Here is an 18,920-nt window from a genome sequence, read left to right as displayed (position 1 = left end):
ATATGAGGCCTTCACAAAACTTCACGGCCAAAGCAATCAGACAGAACATAGAGCAAAATGCATACGAATCATTACTCGAAGGTTGAGACCATGAGAACACCACAACAGATTAACAACACGGCTGAATATAGATCTCTGATAACAACAGATAAGAGTGGCGATAGAGTGCCCTTACATCCCACATGCAACCACCGAAATTAGATCCCACAGAACCTGGATCCCCATTGTACATACAGTAGTGATCTTACATAACACACAAGCCAGGAATTACAGAGTACACCGGCTAGTTAAAACATGCATGATATATAGAGTACTAGTAGATAGTAGAACTTGCGGGTGCAGTAGTAGATAGTAGAACATGCGGTGCAGGATAGATATTCCAGTCATTCACCATTGAGCCATCTCCCTTCAACCGAGCCTATGGACCCCAAGCAAAAAGGTGAGTGCTCCAAGACTGAAGCCAGCACCACAGGCCAAGGCCTCATCCCTGCGCCTCTTCCTGTGTTTCTCTACAATCTTGTCCAGTGCCCGGCTTCCAAAGAGGAATGAGAATGAATGTTAGGACGTGTTGCGCAATGAAGGAATCAATCAGACGACAATCTTGCATGTTTTTAGTGCCTTACCGAAACTCTGGGCCGAAGCCGAAGCGGTCGAAGTCAGCATCAGCAGGTGCCTACATGCAGTAGAGTTTGAATCGTTAAAACTGGGGCCGCTGAATGCAAAATGACATGGATAATTTCATTGGTAAAGTTTGGTATTTTCAGTTCAAAACACCAAGCTAAATATACAAGGTTTAACACCAACTTAAAGTTTGGCAGCAACTATCATCAGTCTGTCCGAAATCTCAACATCGTCAGGACTCTCGAACAACATTCAGAAATTCCAGCAATTGAAACTACATTGCTAATTCAATAATCAATGAAAATAGCTAAGAACATCGGGCTGTGGTGTCTCTGGTAACAGAAAGATGATGGATTGCACACGTTGATTCCGATTGCTAATATCATCAAAATTTATTTATTTAACCCAACAACCTAAGCAGCAGGGCCTCCATCACTAGTAGAAGAACATGCAACAGACTCACGTCGACGGATGGATCCGACTAATCGCGCATCGCAACATGTCTTTATCAATCGATTCGATTGCATCAATCAAAGACTCGGAAGGGGGCGAGAAAATCGAGATGGGGAACGAACCGGAGCACGAGAAGAGACGCGAACCCGCTGGACAGCGGCGGGGATCTTCTGCTTCAGCTTGGCGGCCATGGTGCGCAGCGCCATAGCCATACCCTCCACCAACCCAAGCAGATCTGGACGACGGCGGCTAGGGTTTCCTTCTCTCGATCTCCAACACGCGAGCGATGGTGTCCCAACACGCCGGATCCTACCCCTTCCTTTTTAAGGCACCCAGCCGCCAAGTGGGCCGACCACCTATCTGACTCGGCCTCGCTCTCACCACCACCACAAAGTTTCCCGTCGCTTCGCTGCAAGTCCACAAAAAACTAGTATACTACTACTATGAAATTACCTTTTTTTTTCTTTTTTCTTTTCCTTTTAATTTTCAAAATAAATTCATGAATTTCGAAAAAGATTGCAAATTCAATAAAAATCATGGATATGAAAAAAAGTTTGTGAATTCAAATCGATGTTCACATATTCTCAAGAATTTCAAAATCCATTCACAAATTAGTTTTTTTTTGCGGATTCAAAAAAAGTTCACCAATTTAAGTAATGTCCGTTGTTCACAAATTCGTAAAATGTTCACTAATTCCGAAAAATGATCGCGGGTTCAAAAATGTTCATGAATTCAAAAACAAATCCTGTTTTTTTTAAAAAAAAGCTAGTTTGAAGATTGTTCATGACTTTCAAAAACAGGTTTGCAAGCACATATTAAATGTGATCCAGTGTAGCAGCTTTCGCAAGCACATATGATTCAGTGTTACATGCACTTTCTCGTGAATCACTTCCGCGAGAGGTATCATCAAGAGCTTTGTCTTGATTTCTCCACCACAACCTTGCTTGGAGTTAGGAAAGGTTCTTGAATGTGTTTAACTATTGCAGAACAATCGGTGGTGATCTGTACCTTTTGTACACCGACCTCGAGTGCCAACAACAGACCTTCGTTGCGTGCCATTGCTTCAAGTGTTTCTGGATCGAACAGATCATCCACTGTTACAGCTGAGGCGCCCAAAAACAACCCCGTATGATCTCGACAAATTGCCGCAAAGGCTACCCTGTCTTGATTACGTGGGATTGCAACATCGACATTCATTTTCACCCATTCAACTTCTGGGTGTACCCACTTCTTTAGCCGGACACTAGAGATGGTGGGCATTGTATCATGTTTCTTCTCAGGAACGAGAGCCAAATCAACAAGGTATTTTTTATACAAAACACGCATGGACTGAGGGCATTGATACTCTTGTTCATGTATATCCTTTTCGCGAACCCACGATATTGCCGAAAGTGTAACAATGGCTTTGAATCATCACTTACTGTACTTTGCAACTCAACTAACCACGTTCATTAGTGATTGGGACCATATGCTCAACGTACAAGTTTCATCTCGAGGGGGCGTACACAAAGCGGTGTTCGCAGCATCCTCTCTTCGGGGCGAGCCCTATCGATGATTTCATTCTATACAATGTCAAAACCTGAAATACCAACGGTAGTTTCCAAGTGCCATCTCTATTCGACTCCCATGCTTATTCTTGAACGCTTGAAAATGTAGCATGAGCATGTTGACAATCATTCTAGACTACATGAATAACTAGTGCTAGTCCTTGACCTCTAGCTTTTGCCCAAAGCCGAGCCTCCTCCTTGATTGGGCGGACGAGCTCGCCGGTAGATCGCCGAAGGTCGTTGAAGAGAGCGATGTTTCGATGCTTCGAGACACTCCATGCGGTCAGGGCTATAAGAGAGTTGAGGCCCTTCACCAAACTTGCCGGAGAAGCGGCAAGCGAGGCAGACCACCACGGGAAGAAGGTCGTGTCGGTGCTTGGCAGAAGAACTGGCAAGGCGACGCCAGGATAATATCTCATGCCAGGTGATCTTCGAGAAGACGGACTGGACAAATAGGTGATCAATGGTCTCAAGCTCCTGGTTGTGCAACTTGGATAGAGGGTCGTGAATTAACCATCGCACGCTCTTTGTTCCGCAGTCCAGCAGCGGTCCAAGGAGGCTAACAAGAGAAAAACTTGACGTTCATCGGTGCCCAACACTTCCATATGGGCCGCCAATTGAGCGTGATGGTGGAGCCATTCGTGTATTGCTCGTTCTGGGTCAAGTTCCAAGAGATCTTGTCGGGCACGTCAGAAAGCTCGATCTGCTGAACACGCGACCATAGACCAAAGTATTCGATTGTGATGGCCAGTCCCAGGGAACCATGCATATCGCAGATCCAGGATCGGTCGGTGATCCGATCGCACACCGATCTGTAGCGCCTCGGCCTGCGTGGACTATGGGGTAGATGTGTAGGCATGATCTCGGCAACGGACTGTCCCTAGAGCCAATGGTCAGACCAGAACCGGCAAGTACGACCATCCCCCGAGGTCCGGGTCATGGAAGTGCGAAAGAACTGGTTGGTCTCCTCGTCTCTGGGGAGTTGTAGATGATTCCATGGGCGATTGGGGTCCGCAACCAGTAGCCAAAGCCAACGAGCCCTAAGCATGATGCCCATGCGGTGAAGATCGCGCACAGCCATGTCTCCAAGCTCCAGTGGTCTAGAGATCTTCGGCCAACTAATGAGGCAGCAACAGGCCTTGGAGTCCATACGACCATGCCAAAAAAGTCACGCAGCACCGTGGTGATCTTCTTGAGGATTGAAGGGTTTATGGTCATGGCGAGTAGAATGTGCACTGGCATGGCCATTGCACATGGCGAACAAGAGCGAGTCTCTTGCCCCACGAGAGGGTGGCTTTCCAAGTTTGATAATCTGGGGTACATGGAATTAATCTCACCTTAGCCTCTGTATTTTGACCAGATGACCTTTTAAACCTGGACGGAAAGCGTATTGTGACTATAGAGGCAATATCATATACATGATACTAAATTATGATATTACCCGCTATGAGAGGACTTATTTTTTCTATACAACCTGCTACATCATGACCCACTTTTATTTCCCTTTTGACATAAAGAAAAGGATAATTGAGGATCAAGATTGGCATAGATAATGACAGTATTACAACTAGTATCTAATAGTATCAACATCCCTATCAAAGATATATAAAAATGCAACTTGCCCTGATATTTGCTTGAGCTTACGTTTTAGACCTATCTCCAAAGATATTTCAGGATACAAAAACATACATACTATCATATACATATATACCTAAAATCCATCTATGTGGGAAAAAATAATCAATGGATATTTTTTTCCCATATAGTGAAATTCAGTTTAACAAAATGTTATTGATGAGAAAAAGTAAGAAACTCATTCCTATGCAATAATATGGTTATGTTGAGCTGACGTGTATTATCAATTGAAGAAGTTCTAATTATATAATGCAAAAATCATGTTAATATTCACTAGCATGCGTAGAATCTAAGTGATAAAATATAATAGTTGTGATCACACTTCCATAAAATAAGTTTTATAAAAGTAAAATAGTTCAACATAAATCAATGAAGAAATGCTAGGCCATGCCATATATGTTTTGTTAAACCGAATTTCTTGAGTAACCATCTAAAACCGGTTGTTGAGGATGAAACTTAGCCATGCCAAATAGTTGTTGAGGATGAAGATTAACCATGCCAAATAGTTCAACATGGGATTCAACAATGGGAAATGGATATGAAATAAACAATGAGAACTTAGTCAGGTTTTGGGCGCGTCCGAAAGATCAATTTCTTGAGTAACCATCTAAAACCAGCTTCAATCACAACCTTGACCACGACCAATGTTGGATACACTTTGGGCCTCTCCTTTGTCATCTCATTGTCCGCCAAGGCAAAGAACATCTCTACCAACTGTTCGTGCAACTGCTTCCTTGCAAATTGCATGCCCAGGAAGAAGTCAGGTACAACTACACCAAGGCTCGTGACGAAGCACCACCCAAGGAAGATCCTAAAGCTCCAATACAGCTCGTCAACAAGACATTTTAAACAAGATTAGACAGGAATATGTTTTGGTGAATTTCTAAACACTAGTAGAAAAAGGGTCATTCGTCCCGGTTCGTGAGGGCCATTTGTCCCGGTTCCTGAACCGGGACTAAAGGGTCGTAACTAAAGCCCTATACCTTTAGTCCCGGTTCGATCGAGAACCGGGACAGACGAGGCTCCACATGGCCGGAGCGGCTTGCCCAGGCAGGGGGACCTTTTGTCCCGTTGGTGCCACTAACCGGGACCAAAAAGGCTTCCACGCGTCAGCAGTTCAGGGGCTAGGTTTTTTGTTTTTTTTTCTGAAAGGGGGGTGGTTTGGGGGGTTTTGGGGTTTTGTATGGTTAATTTAGGGGTTTCATATATTGTGTTAGCTAGCTAATAGAGAGGAGTATCCTCTCTTATCTCCGTGCTTGGTCGACGCTACGTATAGAGAGGACTCGACATGCTAGCTAGCTAGTAAGCAAATGAAGGAAACCATTAAGTACAGAAGATCGTCATGAACATATACACAGAGAGAAGTGATCGACCTCTCCTTCTCAGATAGATTGGTCGAACAACAAGTTTTCGTATATCTATCCGACGCTATTGGCTATATATATATATATATATATATATATATATATATATATATATATATATAGAGAGAGAGAGAGAGAGAGAGAGAGAGAGAGAGAGACACAATATAAGATCTCTTACGTCCCCTAACATCTGAACTCAACTTCCACATGGTATTCTCCGTGTTTGTCGATGACGTGGTCAAGAAAGAATCCCGCAAATTCCTATTGAATTGCTCATATGCGATCTTGTGGAAGGAGTTCATCCCGCATCTGCCACATCTAATTTCAAGAAGGGGGTCAATACATATATATGAATGAATCTGAACACAAATGGTGGTAATAAAATAAAATTGTGAATATTATTGCTTACACACTTCATATTGTTGTTTAGAGTAGCCCCACTCACAGGTGGTGTGGTGGATGAACTCGCAAATGTAGTATCCACACAAATCATTCCCGGGTTCCTGCCACAACCACTTTACAAGAAATAGAGGTCAATCAAATTGATAAGCAAGCATGCTAAATGGTATTGATGAAACTAGCTAGAATCAATGGGAGATGCACGGAACTAGCTAGTAGCTAGTACTTACTTTCGGGTGGTCAAATCGTAGTTGCGCCGGTAGTCCCGGAGCTTTTGCGGTGAACTTTTTCCAAACCCTGTCAGACAAAGAAAACAATTACTTGATATCAGAAAATGAACAAAGTTGCCGATATGGTGCGATAATGATAGATTGAACTTACTTCTCAAGCATTTTAGTCATGGTCGCATACTCCTCCGGATTTTTTGTTTGGAGTCTATGACGGTTACTAGTTCCTGCTCAAGCTTAATCTCTAGCAGAATAAAGTGGAAGTTGTGCATGCATGCATAACTCATCAATTACATTACTATAACCTCAAGTAATAAGAGAAACTGAATATGCACAAGACAGTAACACTCACTTGTATTCGTAAGGAAAGAGTATTGTAGCTTTGTTTTGATTTCGAAGTAACGATGCGAGCAAGTTGGCCTCGGTTTGTCTGGCATCATGTTTAACACTCCATTCATCCATGAGATTTATGTTAATGAACCCAATATCACTTATTTGTCTTTTCTTCAATTCGGCGATCTACAATCTGCATAATATAGTGAGGATAATTATATATACATGCAATGAAAGAGCTAAGCTATATATGAGACTTAACTAATTACAGAGAAGTAGTACTTACAGACAGTAGCAAGTGATGATTATTTTATTGAGGGCCTTTTTATTAAAAACTAGAAGAACTCCTTGTATGGAACTAACAACAGATCAATTCCAACGAGGTCGTGCTCCTCTTTAACCGATAGGGACAAAGTATTTTTCCCAGACTTCCTGCAGATGTCCATGTACCAATCATGGAATCTTCGCATCATCGTTGTTAGGGAAGTAGCAGGTCTGACGAGAGGCTTCCCGTGCTTGAATCTTAATGTGTCCACCTCCATTGTTCCAAAAATTATTGCATCATCGTCGGTCATGTAATCTCCAGGATTGGTACCGGGCAGCATCCCCGGAAGATTAGCGACGATATCGCTAGACACATTGAGCGGGGGGCACGATTGCTTCGCTTGTTCGCTGAGCTGGGGAATTTGTTTCCCTTTTCTTTGTTCTGCTAGCCTTTGATCAGTGCAAGTACTTCCCGACCGCTCCGCTTCCTTATATGTCCTTTCAATGATGCGGCCATAGTTGGATTGTGGCGGAGGCGGTGATGGTCGCTATAGGGCATCCAAAGTGCGCTTCTCTTTCACCGGATCTATCTTCTCTGTCGGAGGTGGATGTTTCTTAGCTTTTACCGATTCAAAGAAGTCATTCACTTGGCCTTCATAGATCTTTTGGTTTTCCTCCTCGCTCCTCTCGTATGGTAACTTCTCTAGAGGCTTGAGAGATGATGGACCGTATCTGTATTGCCTCCCGCCTCTGGCTGTACTGCTAGACGCCGAAGCAGGCGGAGCGGCTACGGGTGTCTTCTTTCATTGCTTAAGAGGCGGAGCAGCTAGAGGCGGACTACTACGACGCGCCGGAGCAGCCGGAGCGGCGGCGTCTGTGTTCCGCCGTCGCTTACGAGGGGGCGAAGGAGGAGGCGGGCTGCTCGGACGCGCCGGAGCAGGCTGAGAAGGAGGCGGAGTACTGCGCCCTCACGCGCCGGAGCAGGAGGCGGAGTGCCCTGATCACTCGCCGGAGGAGGAGGAGGAGGCGGCGGAGTGCCCAGCTGACTAGCAGGAGCCGTGAAGTTCAGAAGCTTGATGTGCTCCTTCCCCCATAGACACGGAGTATGCATAGCAAGACCCAGCTGAGTCTCCCCATCACCTGTATGGTGGTCAAGCTGGAGCTCCTCAAATCCCTCCGTTATTTCGTCCACCATCACAACAACATAGCCTTGTGGAATCGGACGGCAGTGAAAAGTTGCTCCGGGTGAAGGAGGGAACACAAAGCCGACAACCGCCTTGAATTTGAGCTGATCCCATTGCGTCATAAGGTGGCACTAGTGTGAATCCGTGATAAAATCCACAGGGTAGCTAGGACCCGTCAAGTCAGGCTGCTGAACGAGCTCGGTGAAAGCCACACTGCTTCTCCGCTGAGATGGCGGGGTAGCTTCTGGGGTAGCTTCTTGGGCAGGATCTCGCAGCTGCTGGTTCTTAACATCTCGTTCCTCTAGCTTTCTTACCCTTGCCTTAAGCTCCTGCAGTTTGCTCTGCTCCACTTTCCTCCTCCTCTCTTGGGTTTTGTAACCGCCTGTGTCGGGAAACCCAACCTTCCATGCAACAGAGCATGGCATGCTTCATGTTCGTCCAGGGTGCTTAGGATTCCCGAGGGCCCTTGTGAGCTCGTCGTTCTCTCTGTCGGGAATGAACTTCCCTTCCCGCACTTTGTTGATTGCTTTTTGAAGCTTCGTGACGGGTGTTGCATGTTGCTCGTCCGTCCAGTAGCACTTCCCTGTTTCAGGGTCCAATTTTCCACCAGCCCCGAAGAACCAAGTCCTACAACGGTCTGGCCAGTGCAATGTCTCTGGTTCGACCGCTTTAGTAATCAGGTCCTGCTCAGCCTTGTCCTACAACGGCCAGGCTTTGAGGTAGCCACCTGATCCCGACTCCGTTCGGTCATCGGAGACGTCATCACGGTTGCCAGAGCCACCATCACGATCATGACCCTCATCCATTGTTTGATCACCGCAGCCTGCTTCCTCTCCTTGCAGACCTTCTTCAATGTCGTTGGGAAACGACAAGACTACATCACCTCCGTCTCGGATTATGTCCCCCAATATCTCTTCTTGATCAAAGTCTCTTTGATGATCCATAGTTTCTGCAAATATTACGACATGGCAATTAATATATAAACATGACATATGGATATATCGAAGTTAACAGGGAGGGGGTATAGCGACAACGACGACATATACATAGAAAAAATGTTATCGGGGAGAGGGTATATATATCGACCCCCACTCACGTCGAAGTTATCGAAGAGGGGGTATATCGACCCTAGCTAGTTCACGACCCTCGACCGCTCGGCGATCCACAACCCTCTACCCTAGTTCCCGACCCTCGACTCCCTCATGTCACGTTTGCCTAGTGTCAAAGGATTCAACAAAACCATGTCTTCATCATTAGGCGAAAGTAACATGCGCATGATGGTACGAAGCTCTCCAAAGTTATTCTGGAACGGGATCCTAGATAGAATATTTCGCTTTTTGGTACAAAGTACAGCAAGAGCCTTCTGAATATCGCTATTTGGAAGGCCTTTGCTGAAATTTGTACCAAAAGGCAGATTATCCTATCCGGGACTCCGTTCCAGAATAACTTTGGAGAACTTCGTACCATCATGCCCCAGTTACTTCCGGCTAATGATGAAGCCATGGATTTCTTCAATATTTTGACACTAGGCAACCTCTCGACCCCTCCCAGATCCTCGACCCCTTGACGACTCTCGACCCTCGAACACTCGGCCCCTCGACGACCCTCGAACCATCGACCCTAGAACCCTCGACCCTCAACAACCCTAGAACCCTCGAACCCTTGACCCTCGAACCCTCGACCCTCAAACCCTCGACCCTCGAACCTCGAACCCTCGACCCTCGACCCTAGTTCCCGACCCTCGACCGCTCGGCGATCCTCAGAGAGTTGGTCGAGCGAGAAGGGGTTGAGCAACGCTCGAAGAAGAAGAAATAGATTAACCTAAAATTTACTAACCTAAAATGCACTAACAACAACTAACCTAAAATGCACTATAAATCAACTAACCTAAAATGCACTAACCTAAATCAACTAACTCAACATATGAAGAAGGAAATGCTATCGGAGAGGGGGTATATTGACCCCCCTCATGTATCCACACACATACATCTATACATACATACATCCATCTATGGATCATCATTGGAAAAAATGCATACATCCATGGATCATCATTTCTCATATATATCCATCTATAGCCACATACATATATAAATGGAAAAAAATGCTATGAAAAATACATATATGAATAAAAATACATATATACTGGTAAATATTCTATGAACATCATTTATCATATATATCAATGCATACATCCATGGATCATCATTGCTCATATATCCATAGTCATATATAAAAAAATTCTATATATGAACAAAAACTTTCTATGAACAAAAAAAATCATTTTTGACATATTTAACATATTCCAAATTTTCCTAACTCTTTTACAACCAGAAAATTACTCCAACTTCATGACAGCACCCACACTCCATTTCACCAAAAACCTTCTGATCCATAGTTCAAAATTTTCAAATTTCATTCAAATGAAATTTGAATTAGATTCAAATTACTTCCTGAAAACCTATTCTAAACCACTCCAAAAATTCTGAAATTTTGCCATCGCGTTGCTGCTGCTCCACTCCTTCTCCTCTCCTCTCCTTCTCCTCTCCTTCTGCTCTTCAATGCGTCAGGGCCGGCGGCGACCATGGAGCAGGGGCAGAGCAAGGGGTACTCGGGCGCAAGAGCGGCGCTTGGGACCATGGGAAAGGGGGGCGGGGGGGTCTCACTTCGAGGGGGGCGGCGATGGCTGGAGTCCGGCGACGAGGACGGTGGGCTCGGGGCGGCACGCGGTGATGGGGATGGCGGGCTCGGGGCGGCGCGGGGAGGTGACGGTGATGACACGGGGTGGCGCGCGACGACGGTGTCAGGGTGGCACGGGCGGCGACGGGGGCGGCAACGACGGGCGCAGGCGACAGTGACGACGAAGACGGGCACGGGCGACGGTGACGAGGAGCAGGGCGTCGCGGCAGAGGGCGGCATCGGCGGCGGGGAGAATGAGGAACGGAATGAAATTTTTGACAAGTGATGTATATATAGCCAGAGCTTTGGTCCCGGTTGGTGGCACCAACCGGGACCAATGCCCCCCTTTAGTTCTGGTTGTTGCCACCAACCGGGACCAAAGGTCTCTTTTCAACAGCCCAAAGGGCGGGAAGCAGAGGCCTTTGGTCCCAGTTGGTCGCACCAACCGGGACCAAAGGCCTTGTGCTGCCCGCGCCCAAATGTTTAGTCCCACCTCGCTAGTTGAGAGGGGCTCAGAGTGGTTTATAACCCGCACTATGGCTGCCCTCTCGAGTTCCTCTCAAATGCAGGCTTATTGGGCCTAATCACGCACTATGCTGCCTGTGGGCCTACTGGGCCTTCTGCGGGCCTGAATCCTGGACCATGGTTGGGTTTCTAGTCGTATTCAGGCCGTGGTGGCCTAGTAGGTGGCATTTTTTTTATATTTTTTTGTTTTCTTTTTTGCTTTATTTATTTTATTTTGTTTCTACTTACTGTTGCTATTTTTATTTATTTTACTTTATTTTACTTTATTTTGTTTCTACTTATTTATTAAAGTTTATTTTGTTTCTACTTATTTTTTATTTTGTTGCTACTTATTTATTTTCTTTTCTTTTTTGCTTTTTTTATTTATTTTATGAAAATTATTTTTATTTATTTATTTTATTAAAGTTTATTTATTTTACTTTATTAAAGTTAATTTTGTTTCTACTTATTTATTAAAGTTAATTTTGTTTCTACTTATTTATTTTCTTTTTTTTGCTTTTTTATTTATTTTATGAAAAATCTTTTTTCTTTTAATGTTTTGAATAGAAAATACTTTGATAATTTTAGTTGCATAAATTTTATATAATTTTAGTTTCAATAATACTAGAGGTTATGAAAGCATTTCAATTGAACGCTGAAAATACTGAAAGTTGGCATGGTATCATCATTTCACCCACATAGCATGTGCTACAAAGTTGAGAGGGTTACGACAAAAACTGGATGCACTTCGTGTACAAAACAGACAATCTCTTTCGAAGTATCAGGGTTTCGGACGAAAACTCATCTATTACAAAGGGATTTCATTTGTTCAAATGTAACTGCAGTGATATTCTACATCAAAGGCATCATCATAATAGTTGTTGATAGAAAGTCTTCACTTTTTCTTTGCTTGTGTTCTTTGCTTATTGCGCCGTAACCATGGATAATCTTCATCGTTTAACAGGGTGCTTGGGTCAACCTTGACTTTGAAGGGAGGAATTTCATGGAACTTTTCATAATCTTCAGACACGCCTGTCTTGCCCTCCAATCCCATGTTGTCTCTTTTTCCTGAAAGAACTATGTGGCACTTTGGCTCATCGTATGATCTTTCCACTTCCTTATCTTTTCTTTTTCTCGGTTTGGTAGACATGTACTTCACATAGAAAACCTGTGAAACATCATTGGCTAGGACGAATGGCTCGTTTGTGTACCCCAGATTGTTCAAATCCACTGATGTCATTCTGTACTGTGGGTCTACCTGTACCCCGCCTCCTGATAGATTGACCCATTTGCACTTAAACAAAGGGACCTTAATATCATTTCCATAGTCAAGTTCCCATATGTCCACTATGTAACCATAATATGTGTCCTTTCCCCTCTTAGTTGTTGCATCAAAGCGGACACCACTATTTTGGTTGGTGCTCTTTTGATCTTGGGCGATCGTGTAAAATGTATTCCCATTTATCTCGTACCCTTTGTAGGTCATTACAGTAGAAGATGGTTCCCTCACCAACGAGTAAAGGTCATCAAAAACAGTGTTGTCACACCTGAGACGTGTTTGGGACCAACTGCCGAAACTCCTGATGTGTTCACATGTAATCCAGTCGTCACACTGGTCCAGGTTTTTGGAGCGCAGAATATTCTTGTGTTCATCAACATACGGGGTCACCAAGGTAGAATTCTGTAGAACCGTGTAGTGTTCTTGAGACCAAGAATGCCCGTCCCTACATACTATTGAGTCCCCTCCTAGCATGCCTTTTCCACCCAGTCTCCCATCATACCGCGATTGAGGGATACCTATCTTCTTAAGGTCAGGAATGAAGTCAATACAAAACCCAATGACATCCTCTGTTTGATGGCCCATGGAGATGCTTCCTTCTGGCCTAGCATGGTTATGTACATATTTCTTTAGGACTCCCATGAACCTCTCAAAGGGGAACATATTGTGTAGAAATACAGGGCCCAGAACGACAATCTCATCGACTAGATGAACTAGGACGTGCATCATGATATTGAAGAAGGATGGTGGGAACACCAGCTCGAAACTGACAAGACATTGCCCACATCACTCCTTAACCTTGGTAGGATTTTTGGATCGATCACCTTCTAAGAGATTGCATTGAGGAATGAACATAGCTTCACAATGGCTAATCGAACGTTTTCCGGTAGAAGCCCCCTCAATGCAACCGGAAGCAGTTGCATCATAATCACGTGGCCGTCATGAGACTTTAGGTTCTGGAACTTTTTCTCTGCCATATTTATTATTCCCTTTATATTTGACGAGTAGCCAGACGGGACCTTCATACTGAGCAGGCATTCAAAGAAGATTTCCTTCTCTTCTTTGGTAAGAGCGTAGCTGGCAGGACCTTCATACTGCTTTGGAGGCATGTCGTCTTTTTTGTGCAAAAGTTGTAGGTCCGCCCGTGCCTCCGTTGTATCTTTTGTCTTCCCATACACGCCCAAGAAGCCTAGCAGGTTCACGCAAAGGTTCTTCGTCACGTGCATCACGTCGATTGAAGAGCGGACCGCTAGGTCTTTCTAGTAGGGTAGGTCCCAAAATATAGGTTTCTTCTTCCACATGGGTGTGTGTCCCTTAGTGTCATTCGGAACAGATAGTCCGTCGGGGCCCTTTCCGAAGATTACTTTTAAATCATTGACCATAGCAAGTACGTGATCACCGGTACGCATGGCGGGTTTCTTCCGGTGATCTGCCTCGCCTTTGAAGTGCTTGCCTTTCTTTCGACATTGATGGTTGGTCGGAAGGAATTGACGATGCCCTAGGTAAACATTCTTCATGCATTGGTCCAGGTATATACTTTGGGTGTCATCTAAACAGTGTGTGCATGCGTGGTATCCCTTGTTTGTCTGTCCTGAAAGGTTACTGAGAGCAGGCCAATCATTGATGGTGACAAACAGCAACGCATGCAGGTCAAATTCCTCCTGTTTGTGCTCATCCCACACACGTACACCGTTTCCAATCCACAACTGTAAAAGTTCTTCAACTAATGGCCTTAGGTATACATCAATGTCGTTGTCGGGTTGCTTAGGGTCGGGCCTTGGATGAGAACTGGCATCATAATGAACTTCCGCTTCATGCACATCCAAGGAGGAAGGTTATAGATACATAGAGTCACGGGCCAGGTGTTGTGATTGCTAGTCTGCTCCCCGAAAGGATTAATTCCATCCGCGCTTAAACCAAACCATACGTTCCTTGCGTCACCTGCAAACTCCTCCCAGTACTTTCTCTCGATTTTTCTCCACTGCGACCCGTCAGCGGGTGCTCTCAACTTTTGTCTTTCTTACTGTCATCTCTGTGCCATCGCATCAACTTGGCATGCTCTTTGTTTCTGAACAGGCATTTCAACCGTGGTATTATAGGAGCATACCACATCACCTTGGCAGGAACCCTCTTCCGGGGGCGCTCGTCATCAACATCACCAGGGTCATCTCGTCTGATCTTATACCGCAATGCACCGCATACTGGGTATGCGTTCAAATCCTCGTACGCACCACGGTACAGGATGCAGTCATTAGGGCATGCATGTATCTTCTGCATCTCCAATCCTAGAGGGCAAACAACCTTCTTTGCTGCATACGTACTGTCAGGCAATTTGTTATTCTTTGGAAGCTTCTTCTTCAATATTTTCAGTAGCTTCTCAAATCCTTTGTCAGGCACACCATTCTCTGCCTTCCACTGCAGCAATTCCAGTACGGTACCGAGCTTTGTGTTGCCATCTTCGCAATTGGGGTACAAACCTTTTTTGTGATCCTCTAGCATGCGATCGAACTTCACCTTCTCCTTTTCACTTTTGCACTGACTCCTTGCATCAACAATGACCCGGCGGAGATCATCATCGGGCACATCGTTTGGTTCCTCTTAATCTTCAACAGCTTCCCCCGTTACAGCATCACTGTATTCAGGGGGCACATAGTTGCCATCATCCTCTTCTTCTTTTCTATCTTCCATCATAACCCCTATTTCTCCGTGCTTGTCCAAACATTATAGTGTGGCATGAAACCCTTCTCAAGCAGGTGGATGTGAAGGGGTTTCCGGTCAGAGTAAGACTTCGTATTCTCACAGATAGGGCATGGACAACACATAAAACCATTCTGCTTGTTTGCCTCAGCCACTTCGAGAAAATCATGCACGCCCTTAATGTACTCGGAGGTGTGTCTGTCACCATACATCTCTTGCCGGTTCATCTATGTGCATTATATATAATTAAGTGTGTCAAAAACCATTACAGAACATCATGAATAGATAATTAAGTGTTCAAATTAATATAAGTTCATCATCACATTAAAACCAAATCATATACATAGTTCTCATTGAACAACATATAGCTCTCCAGAGCATCTAATCAATTAAACCATACATTGAAACTATGTAAAACATTTCAATGCAAAAACAAATGCGATCATAATCGCAACCAAGGTAACAATTGATCCAATGACATAATGATACCAAGCCTCGGTATGAATGGCATATTTTCTAATCTTTCTGATCTTCAAGCGCATTGCATCCGTCTTGATCTTGTGATCATCAATGACATCCGCAACATGCAACTCCAATATCATCTTCTCCTCCTCAATTTTTTTATTTTTTCCTTCAAGAAATTGTTTTCTTCTTCAACTAAATTTAACCTCTTGACAATAGGGTCGGTTGGAATTTCCGGTTCACATACCTCCTAGATAAATAAAATCTATGTCACGTTGGTCAGCATAATTGTCATAAACAATAAATGAACCAAATAGTTATAAAGATAATATATACCACATCCGAATCATAGACAGGACGAGGGCCGATGGGGGCGGATACCAAAACCATCGCACTAAATAATAAGAAGCAATAATAAAAGTAAGAAAATTATACAAGTATCTATATAAACATACAAGTAATATTTTTTTTCCTTTCAGAAAGAAGATAAGAACGAGAGGCTCACCACGGTGGTGCCGGCGACGAGATCGGCGCGGGCGATCGACGAAGGTGAAGATGGAGACGAGACGTGACGGACCACTAAACCTAGTCAAATATTGAGGAAAATGGAGCTTGGAGGTCGAGCTTGGAGAGGAGAAAGCTTAAGTAGTGTGGCTCGGGCATTCCATCGAACACCTCTTGTGCATAGGAGGTGAGCTAGAGCACCACAAAGCTCTCCAACGGCCGGCCAGAAAAACAGAGCAGTGGAGTGCTCTGCTCGCGGGCGAGGGGGTATATATAGGCAACTCATTGGTCCCGGTTCGTGGCATGAACCAGGACTAAAGGGCAGCCTTTGGTCCCGGTTCAAGCCACCAACCGGGACCAATGATGGTGGGCCAGGAGCGAGGCCCATTGGTCCTGGTTCGTCCCACCAATCGGGACCAAAGGGGCTAGACGAACTAGGACCAATGCCCCCACAAGGCCTGGCAGCCCCCCTGGCCTCACGAACCGGGACCAATGGGCCCATGAGTCCTGGTTCGTGACTGAACCAGGACTAATGGGCTTATCTGGCCCGAACGTAAGCCCTGTTTTCTACTAGTAAAATGAGACCATGTTTAATAGTGTTTCACCATGTTTTGAAATCTGATTTCTAAAACTTGTCAAAATATATTCTGAGAATGGTCTTGTTTGAAAGCCCTCATCACTAGAGCACACATATGCAAATGGATCTTCAATTGGAATTTTGGTTTGTAAGATAAAATGATTTTTAGTTTGTAAACATTATGAAAAAGCATGCGAGAGTAGAGCATAGCATGATACAATGGACAAAGCATAGCGTTCGTGCAATCTCTAGTAAAGGTACTATGGATGAATCATAGTAAATGATTGATGTGAGGGAATAAAATTCAATTGAATAAGCAACATGCGTGAAATGTACTATACATCGGACCAAAACTGCATGTGTCATAATCTCCAAGAAATGGATGGCTTAGCCATGCAGAAAGAACATCATCTCTCCTCAAACAACAAGAACAACTAACAAGAAGGGGGAGAGATACTCCCTCCGTCCCATAATATAAGAGTGTTTTTACACTAGTGTAAACGCTCCTATAGTATGGGACAGAGGGAGTAGAACTTACGCTATAGACTTCGTTGCAGCTTGGACAATGCTTTTCTCTGTCTCCTCCACGCTTGTTGTCCCCTGATACGTCTCCAACATATCTATAATTTTTTATTATTCCATACTATTATATTAGCAATCTTGGATGTTTATTATGCAATTATATATCATTTTTTGGGACTAACCTATTAACCTAGTGTAGTGACAGTTGCTGTTTTTTGCATGTTTTTGGCTCTTTTAGGAAATCAATATCAAACAGAGTCCAAACGTAGAAAATACTTGGATTTTTTGTGGACCAGATGGGACACTAGAAGGTTCAGGAGAAGACCTGACGAGCCACGAGGGAGCGACAAGCTCGGGAGGCAACGGAGGGAGAAGAAACTAAAATATTTAATTGCAAGATCTAAAGATATACCTTCAAGCACTCACCTTCCCGACAACGGCGCCAGAAAAGAGTTTGATGTCTACTACACAACTTGTTCTTGTAGACTCGTGTTGGGCCTCCAAGCACAGAGTTTTGGAGGACAGTAGCAAATTTCCCTCAAGTGGATGACCTAAGGTTTATCACTCCGTGGGAGACGTAGGATGAAGATGGTCTCTGTCAAACAACACCGCAACCAAATAAAGAAAATCTCTTGTGTCCCCAACGCACCAAATACAATGGTAAATTGTATAGGTGCACTAGTTCGGCGAAGAGATGGTGATACAAGTGTACATATTGATTTTTGTAATGAGAACAATAAAAAAACAGCAATGTAGCAATTGATAAAACGGAGCACAAACGGTATTGCAATGCTTGAAAATGAGGCCTAGGGTCCGTACTTTCGCTAGTGCAATCTCTCAACAATGCTAATCTAATTGGATCATATAACCATCCCTCAACGTGCAATGAAGAATCACTCCAAAGTTCTTATCTATTGGAGAACATAAGATGAAATTGTTTGTAGCTATTCTTTCCGATCAATCTATCCAAGAGCTCGTACTAAAATAACACCAAGTTATTATTTCCGATCGATCTATCAAGAGTTCATACTAAAATAACACCAAGTTATTCTTCCCGATCGATCTATCAAGAGTTCGTACTAAAATAACACCAAAGCAAATTCAGATTCATAATACTCAATCCAACACAAAGAACCTCAAAGAGTGCCCCAAGATTTCTACCGGAGAAACAAAAGAAGAGAACATGCATCAACTCCTATGCATAGGTTACCCCAATGTCACCTTGGGAATCCGCGAGTTGAGTGCCAAAATATATCTCAAGTGAATCAATATAATACCCCATTGTCACCACGAGTATTCATATGCAATACATATATCAAGTACTCTCAAATCCATAAAAGTATTCGATCCGATAAGAACGAAAGCTCAAAGGGAAAACTCAATTCATCATAATAAGATGGGGAGGGAGAAACACCATATGATCCAAATATATTAACAAAGCCCGCGATTCATCAAGATCGTGCCATCTCAAGAACACGAGAGAGAGAGAGAGAGAGAGAGATTAAACACATAGCTACTGGTACAAGCCCTCGACCCCGAGGGTGGACTACTCCCTCCTAATCATGGAGACCATATGGAAGATGAAGATGGCCTCCGGTGATGATTTTCCCCTCTGGCAGGGTGCCGAAACGGGCTCCCGATTGTTTTTAGTGACTATAGAGGCTTGCGG

At 44.1% G+C, this 18,920-nt stretch overlaps 1 long non-coding RNA gene across 1 annotated transcript; it reads right to left on the bottom strand.

Moving 5' to 3' along the window:
• Window positions 1-107: 107 nt before the first annotated feature.
• LOC123068421 (uncharacterized) lies at window positions 108-1,448 on the bottom strand. The gene is made up of 3 exons (XR_006431741.1): window positions 1,197-1,448; window positions 624-673; window positions 108-532 (listed from the first exon to the last, which is right to left on the bottom strand). It is a non-coding gene; the product is annotated as an uncharacterized lncRNA (long non-coding RNA).
• Between the last annotated feature and the right edge of the window lie 17,472 nt (window positions 1,449-18,920).

Source organism: Triticum aestivum, chromosome 3B, assembly GCF_018294505.1.
Source record: "Triticum aestivum cultivar Chinese Spring chromosome 3B, IWGSC CS RefSeq v2.1, whole genome shotgun sequence".
Lineage (NCBI taxonomy): Eukaryota > Viridiplantae > Streptophyta > Magnoliopsida > Poales > Poaceae > Triticum > Triticum aestivum.
This window is presented reverse-complemented; position numbering and strand designations above follow the sequence as displayed.